The following is a 7,886-nucleotide window of genomic DNA, read 5'->3' on the forward strand; positions in this document are numbered from 1 at the left end:
AAAAGAAAAAGGTAAACAATATTCTCCATTACCTTTGGCATACCCTCCAATTGCTACGGAATTTCCGTAGTTTCAGAAATCTTCTTTTCAGATGGTAGCAAAATTAATGTCTTAATATTTAAAAAAAATTAATTTTAGCGTAACTTGTTCACTATTACTTATAAAAGTGCAGGCCATATGGCTAGATTCTTAAGTTCTGATAAAAGTTTTATAGTTCTACCACTAGAAAGAATTATTTTCAAAATCCTCATAAGTTGGAGGGTATGCCTTTCGTAAAAAGTTACAGAATAAAATTAGCAAATTGTAGCATTGAATTTCTGCACATTTCGAATATACACTTTACAGTATTCTCTTATTAAGATGGCCTTCATTAATACAGACATCTTGTTACATTGTGCAAAAACAAATTCCTTAGTCAAATCTTAAATTTTAAGAACTGTTTTAATAGACAAATATTGTTGATCGTTGATTCTCTATCTTAATGAGAGGCCACTGTATATCATTTAACTAACTTAGCTTATTTTGTTATCTGCAAAAAATTATTCATTATCAGAACAACTTCGTCAAAATTTCTGTGGACCAGGACTGTAACTGAGATAAGAAAAAAACAACAATACATTTGAATAGAGGATGGGGTACTGTGGATTTATTTCTTAGTTTTGTTGTTTAGATTGTTAAATCGATATAATCTAATATCGTGATATAACAGGGTTGATTATATCGATTTAAGAAATTTCTATATCGTCCAGCCCTAGTGCACAGGTCCGATTTCTGTACTGGAAACTGAAAAATCTTGGGAATACTGGATTAAAATGTCCCAAGCACAGAGTTTTTATTCAGAAATCCAAAATCTTAAACTAAATAAATGGGTAGATAAAAATTGTAAATTAGCTAATGTTAATCTTACGCTAGATGATAAAGGTATTCTAAGAGTGCAAACTAGATTAATTAATTCATCTTTAGATGTGTAAGAAAAATGTCCAATTGTTCTTTCTAATGATTATTTTGCAAAATTAATTGTTTTTGTCATGAAAAAGTATTACATAATGGTGTTAATGAAACTTTAATTCAGGCAAGAAGTAAGTTCTGGATTTTAAAAGGGAGACAATTTGTTAAATCTATTTTGTATAATTAAAGAATTTGAAAAAAATTTAGAGCTAAGAAGTTATTTCATCTTTACCTATTGATAGAGTAGAGAAATCTCAACCATTTGAGATTACTGGTATTGATTATGCAGGGCCATTGTATTTAAAGGATAACTCTAAAGTGTATTTACATGTGCTGTTACTCGTAATATTCACTTAGAATTAATATCTAATTTAAGCACTGAATATTTTTTGCTATCATTAAGACGATTTTTTGCCCGTAGGGGTATTAGTAAAGTTATATACTCTGATAATGCCAAAACTTTTAAATCTGCCGATAAAGAACTTAAATATTTGTATAAAATGTGAAAATTTATGAAGAGTGTAACTTTTTAGAGAAACATCAATTAGAATGGAAATTCTTTGTAGTAGGTGCACCATGGTGGGGAGGCTTTTGGGAAAGGCTTGTTCGATCTGTTAAAAATTGCTTAAAAAAGGCTTTGGATAAAACTTCTCTTTGTTATGAAGAACTAATAACTGTATTAACTGAAATAGAATAGGTTATTAACTCTAGGCCATTAGCTTAGGTTTACAATGATTTAAATGAGCCTGACACCTTAACTCCTTCTCATTTTATTGTTGGGTCACGTTTAACTACTTTACCTTCTCCAAATAATCTTAATTTAATGTCAAATAAGGTGGAATTAACCAAAAAGTGGAAATATAGATTACTATGGTTGAATCATTTTTGGAAAAGATTTTTTAAGGAATATTTATTAGAGTTAAGATCTGATATGTTTTCTAAGCAATCAAAAAATTTGAATACTTATAAAGTTGTTGTTCTCGTGAGAGAACATAATGTTAAGCGCCATAATTGGAAGTTACGAAGGATTAAAAAGTTGTTTACAGGTAGAGATGGAAAAATTAGATCATGTGAGATTCAATTGGAAAACAATGTTAAAGACCCATTAAAAGACTACATAATCTAAAAGTGCAATAAATATTTAATGTATCCAAGAAATGGATGCATGGTGGGGAGTGTTAAATAATGTCTAAAATGCATGTTTGAAGTTATATCAATAGATGGCGCTGTGCCAACTATTTTCTTTCTCATATTTGTTATATTTTTATTCTCGTTTGTGCTGTCCATATTGAATAAACGTTGTGTTCGTTTCTCCGTAGTCATCTTTATTTTGGGTATCCAATTATCTTGAGAGTACAAAACTACACATGTCAAATAGGCAAAATTTGAAAAACTACTTTTTATGAAAGGTTTCAGTTTTATTGTATATCCCGAGTTTTATTGTTATCGGAATTTTATTGTGCTTAGGCTAACAGTGATCAATAAAATATGCCAGCAGGAACAAGTGTTGTCCTGAAGTTACTTAGCGTTGTTTCAAATTTTGAGATGAACAAAATTTATTTCCATAACTTTCTCTCTTCCTAAAGTTTATTAGAAATTTTGAAAGAAAAGGGTTTCTTTGCATCTTGCACAACACGCGAGAATCGCATAGCTGGTTGTATATTGAATGGTTCCAAAAATATGAGGGGGGAAAACATTGGGCGCAATAAAATGGAACGACAATGCTGTGGTAACAATTGTTACTAATAACGGTACCATTTTGCCCCATGTAAATATCAAATGATACAGTCTCAAAGAAAGAAAAGAAGTTATAATTTCACAACTCGACGTTATTTCGGATTACAATAAGCATATGGGAGAGGTAGACTTACAAGACAATGCCATAGCCAAATGCCGCATCAAGATTCAAGGTAAGAAATAGTGGTGGTCATTATTTACAAACATCATTGATAGCGTTATATTAAATTTCAGTAAGCTACATAGAATTTTAACTAGCTCAAAAATATTACTTATAAATCTGGCAGAAAAATTTCATTATAAACAATACTTTAACCACAAGATTAATAACAGTAATGAACTTTTTAGCAGATAATGACTATTTATTAACATTTTAATAGCTTCTTATTTTACAAATTTATACTGTATAATTTTTTTTTCTCTTCGTCTTTTTACTTCTTAATTTCCACACTTTCAGTTCAAAAAAAAAAAAAAATAGTTTTTTTAATTATCATGTTAAGTAGTCTATTTTTCCTTGTAATCAACTATTCTTAAAGATTTCTTTGTAAAATTATGAACATCATTATGTTATTTTCTTCCTCTGATGTGTTTATTATACAACCTAGAAGTCTCAATGAAATTATTATGTAACTAATTCTATATCTTTGTAACTATTTATATACTGCAAATATTGTCCAGTACATATCAAAATATATACCGCTGACTGGGCCCGTTCCTCGGCTGGGGTGAGCTGGACAAGTGGCCAAGTCCTGGGCTTTATGGTTAAGGGTTTTGTATAACCTAGGTACATGCTCAGGGCTTGGAGGGGAAAAAAAAGACTTCAGATCTTATATAGCTATTGCCCAATTAAAAACTGAATCCAAGAACAATCCATCTGGTGAAAGTATATTACAAGTTACCCATCCTAACAAAGATCGCCCATCATTTGCAACTCTACCAAAAGAAGTACCTACTGATAGAATCGGACGTACAATAAGTGAGCATGAAAGAAAAAAAAAATCCCCGCAGACGATGTAAAGCGTGCAAAAACCGCACGATTTATTTGCATCAAATGCAAAGTCCATTTGCATTCAAAATGTTGAGCTACACAAATTTTGTAGCAACTGTCAATCGTTGCAAACGGGCTCCGATAAGGACTATTCCTTCTCTGACAGAGAAGAAATCAAGACGTTAGGTGTTCAAAACTGACCCTCAAGATAGTGCTTACACAAAACGTCAAGTGTTGTCTACGATCGCGAGAATCGTAGATTCCCTCAGATTAGTCGGTCCCGTGATAGCTAAGGCAAAAAATTTTATGCAGAGTTTGTGGTTTCAGAAAATTGATTGGGGAGACTTGTCACCTGAGAAGGAAGCCCGAGATTGGAACAGATTCCTTACGTCTTTAAGGACTTAAACCGTGGAGATTATGAGACGCATCTTCCTTCCAGAGGCTGTCTGCATTCAACTGCATGCCTTTGCAGACGCGAGTGCTAAATGCTATGGAGCAGTCATTTATGTCAAAACTAAGAATTCCGCCTCCACATTGATTCGGCTGGTCTCGAGCAAGTCCAGGAGTGCTCCGGTAAAGGCCGTCACAATTCCCAGGTTAGAACTGTCCGCTGCTTTATTTTTGGCAAAACTAATGAAAAGAGTTCAGAGAACTCTGAACTTGCATAACTGTAACGTGTTTTTTTGGTCCGATTCGATGATTGTTCTTTCGTGGATTATGAAAGAATCGTCACAACTAAAGACGTTTGTGGCCAACAGGGTCGCAACAATCCAGGACTTGACGTCACCGCAGCAGTAGAGACATATTCCCACGGACCAGAATCCAGCAGTCTTGCTGTCCAGAGGGCTTGACCTAGACAAACTCTCGCATAACTCCTTGTGGTTCGAAGGTCCACCGTTCTTGAAGGATGAAGAGTACCCTTCAAAGTTGATTGCTCCTCCAATTCAACGAGATAACTTTAATAGTGAACATAAAATTGACTCTAAAGTTTCGGATTGCTGTAACATAACAGTTAACTCTTTTATTGATAATTTACTAAAGTTTTGTAGCAAATATCTTAAGTTAATACGTGTATTAAGTTTTGTTTGTAGATTCGAAATTGTCGAACATCCCAGAAAAAGAGAGGCCCACTTGACTCAAAGATCTGAAATATACCTCATAAAATTTATTCAAGGTGTTGACTTTCAGAAAGAAATCAAGGACCTTCAAGGGACAGGTATGGTATCAATGGACAGCAAGATAAAAACTCTCCATCCTTTCTTAAATGAAAACGGTGTTTTACGAGTTAGAAGTAGGCTTTCAAATAGTGATTTAGATTTCAATTCAAAATTTCCTATCCTGCTGCCTTCTAATCATAAGGTGACAAAATTAATTATTGAGTATTTTCGTAAAAAGTACTTGCATGCCAGTCCACAAGCATTGTTACATGAGATTAGAAAAGAAATTTGGCCATTAAGTGATCGTTCCGTATGCATAAAAATAGTACATGAGTGCTTTGTTTGTTTTTTAGTCAATTGGTTTAATTGTAAACTCCCAATTGATGGGCAACCTGCCATGAGATAGAGTCGTGCAGGACTACCCTTTTAATTGCTCTGGGGTAGATTTTTGCGGCCCATTTATGATTAAGTACCCAAATCAAAGAAAAGGCACTCTGCAAAAAATCTGTTTGTATTTTTGTGTGCTTTTCAACCAAATGTGTTCATATTGAAATCGTAACAGACTTGACATCCGCAGCTCTTATAGCTACTTTAAAACGATTTTTTGCCATAGGAGGCAAGTCCACGAAAATTTACTCGGACAATGCAAAAAATTTTGTCGGTGCAGATACCGAGATTAAAAGGTTAATGAACGTGTTGTTTAGACAAGATAGCCAATTTTCTGGTTATTTGTCTTCCGAGGGAATTGAATGAAAATTCATCCCTCCGCGAGCACCCTCTTTTGGGGGTTTGTGGGAAGCGGCAGTCAAGTCTTTCAAATATCATTTCAAAAGTGTTGTAGGTGGTTTAAATTTAACATATGAAGAATTTTTAACTGTCAGTGTACAAATTGAGGATGTTTTAAACTCTAGACCTCTTTGTCCCTCGTCCAATGATGCAGATGACTTCAATGTCTTAACTCCAGCACACTTTATTATCCGCGGGTCTATGAGTACTATTGTTGAACCAAGTTTAATTGATCTAAATAAAAATTGCCTGAAAAAATGGCAAAGAGTTACATTGGTAGTTCAATTGTTGTGGAAAAAGTGGAGCAGTAGTTACTTTGGGCTACAACAAAGAAACAAATGGTATTTCTAAGAAGATAATGTTAAGGTCGGGGACCTTGTTGCTCTGATTGAAGACAACATGCCCACTTATAAATGGCCATTAGGCCGTATTATTGAATTGTATAAAGGTGACGATAATCTGGTTAGGGTAGTAAGGGTGAAAACCCATTCTGGCATTTATAAAAGAGCTATTTCTAGAGTGTGCATTCTGCCTAAACCTAATTAAGAGATTAACTTGTAAATTTATACACGTCAATATTTAGGCAAACAATGTAAATTTTTGTAAGTGCCGAGATTATTGTTTAAGTGATTATTTTTCCTGTTAGTTCATGATCTTTAAACAAATGTTTTCTTAGTGTTAATTTTTCATGAAACCCTTTTGTGAGGGATTTCATGGCGGGAAGAATGTATGCGTGTGGCGATGTTGTGAATATCTCGCCAATTGTGAGGCCCCACGCCACACGCGTCTCTCGCCAATTGTTTTGTTTTTGAGTGTGTGCTTTTTTCCTTGTTGTTGTGAAGTTGTTATCTATCTCTCGGATCTCGAGATGTGTGAGTTAGCATTCTTGTGATAATGCAAAAAATAAAGTGAAGCTATAGTTCAAGAGTTGTGTGTGAACTTTAAGAAATGAGTTTAAACATATTATAAATTCGAACCAGAGCAAAGATTCGTTAGTTTCGAAGAATAAAGATCACTGGGGTACCTCGGGGTCGTGAATCCCGTGTTTACCTAAAAAAGGTAAACCCCCTGAGGAAAATTTTAAAAAATGACTTAATTTTACCCTGATCCTCATTTGTTTTGAATACTAGTTCAGGAGACCTCATTTATAATAATTAACATTTGCTTTCCTTATTTGAGCTTTTTTTGTACAGTTTTCAATTAAAAAAAATTTCAAATCCCCCCAGTATATGACTTATTTATTTTAATCTGAATATTTCTCTTTCAAAGAGTAGGAAAAAGTACAAAAATCCCTCCCCCTTTTCCAGTTGAGGAAAAAAAAGTACTACCCTATTTATTATTTTAGCCTGTTTAAAAGTAGTTCTTACACCAACTCATTCAAATTACAGTAGAGCGGCAATTATACAGAACAAGATTGATCCGTAAAACAGAAAATCAGTATAATTGGAAAATTTTAATATAACAGCTAAGAGAATGTTATTAAGTAATTTCCCTTAGCACTTTTTTCCAGGTTTAGGTCTGGCAAACATATACAAAGCCTATCATAGCATATTACAATGGTGCTTTTAAAAGTTTTATTTTTTCCCTTATAAATTCAAAATTACTTGCCATTCACATTGTAACAGGGCGGTATGAAAGAACTTATTTTCAAAGTCACCAAGGGACAAAAGCCATTTTTTTACATCTTTCAGGCATTTTGTATTTGAAGAAGCATTTTATGGGGGGAAAATTCAAGTGGAGTAGTTTGGAAAAATACATTGCTCTTAAACAATCTGGATAATTAAACTATCTGGTAAATCGAAGTTAGGATAATCAGGCATCTACTGTATTCTAAAATATTTAACACAGATTGGATTTAAGACTTAAACTTTACTTACTAAACATTACTTTAAAAACCTAATTAAATATAGACTGATAGATCAAGTTGAATAATCATAGATTTATGTAATCTTTGCAGAAACAAAGCCTATACATTTTCAAATTTCAGCCTAAATGCTGTGTCTTTCTTATAAATAAATGATATTTCATTTAAAATAAATAATTATTTATGTTTATATAATTATTATAATTTTATTTTAATTTAAGTATGAATAAAATTTTTCAAAGTTTTATTTCCAAATAAAACGAACAATGAAGTGACTGTTATATGCAACTAAAATAAAATTGCGGACAAGTTAGGTAATTTTCCAAAATTAAAAATTTTTTAAATAAAATCATTTTAAATATTAAGTACATAAAATAATACTTCAAAAACTAATAAAAAATAACAT

Source organism: Parasteatoda tepidariorum, chromosome 10 (genome assembly GCF_043381705.1).
Source record: "Parasteatoda tepidariorum isolate YZ-2023 chromosome 10, CAS_Ptep_4.0, whole genome shotgun sequence".
Lineage (NCBI taxonomy): Eukaryota > Metazoa > Arthropoda > Arachnida > Araneae > Theridiidae > Parasteatoda > Parasteatoda tepidariorum.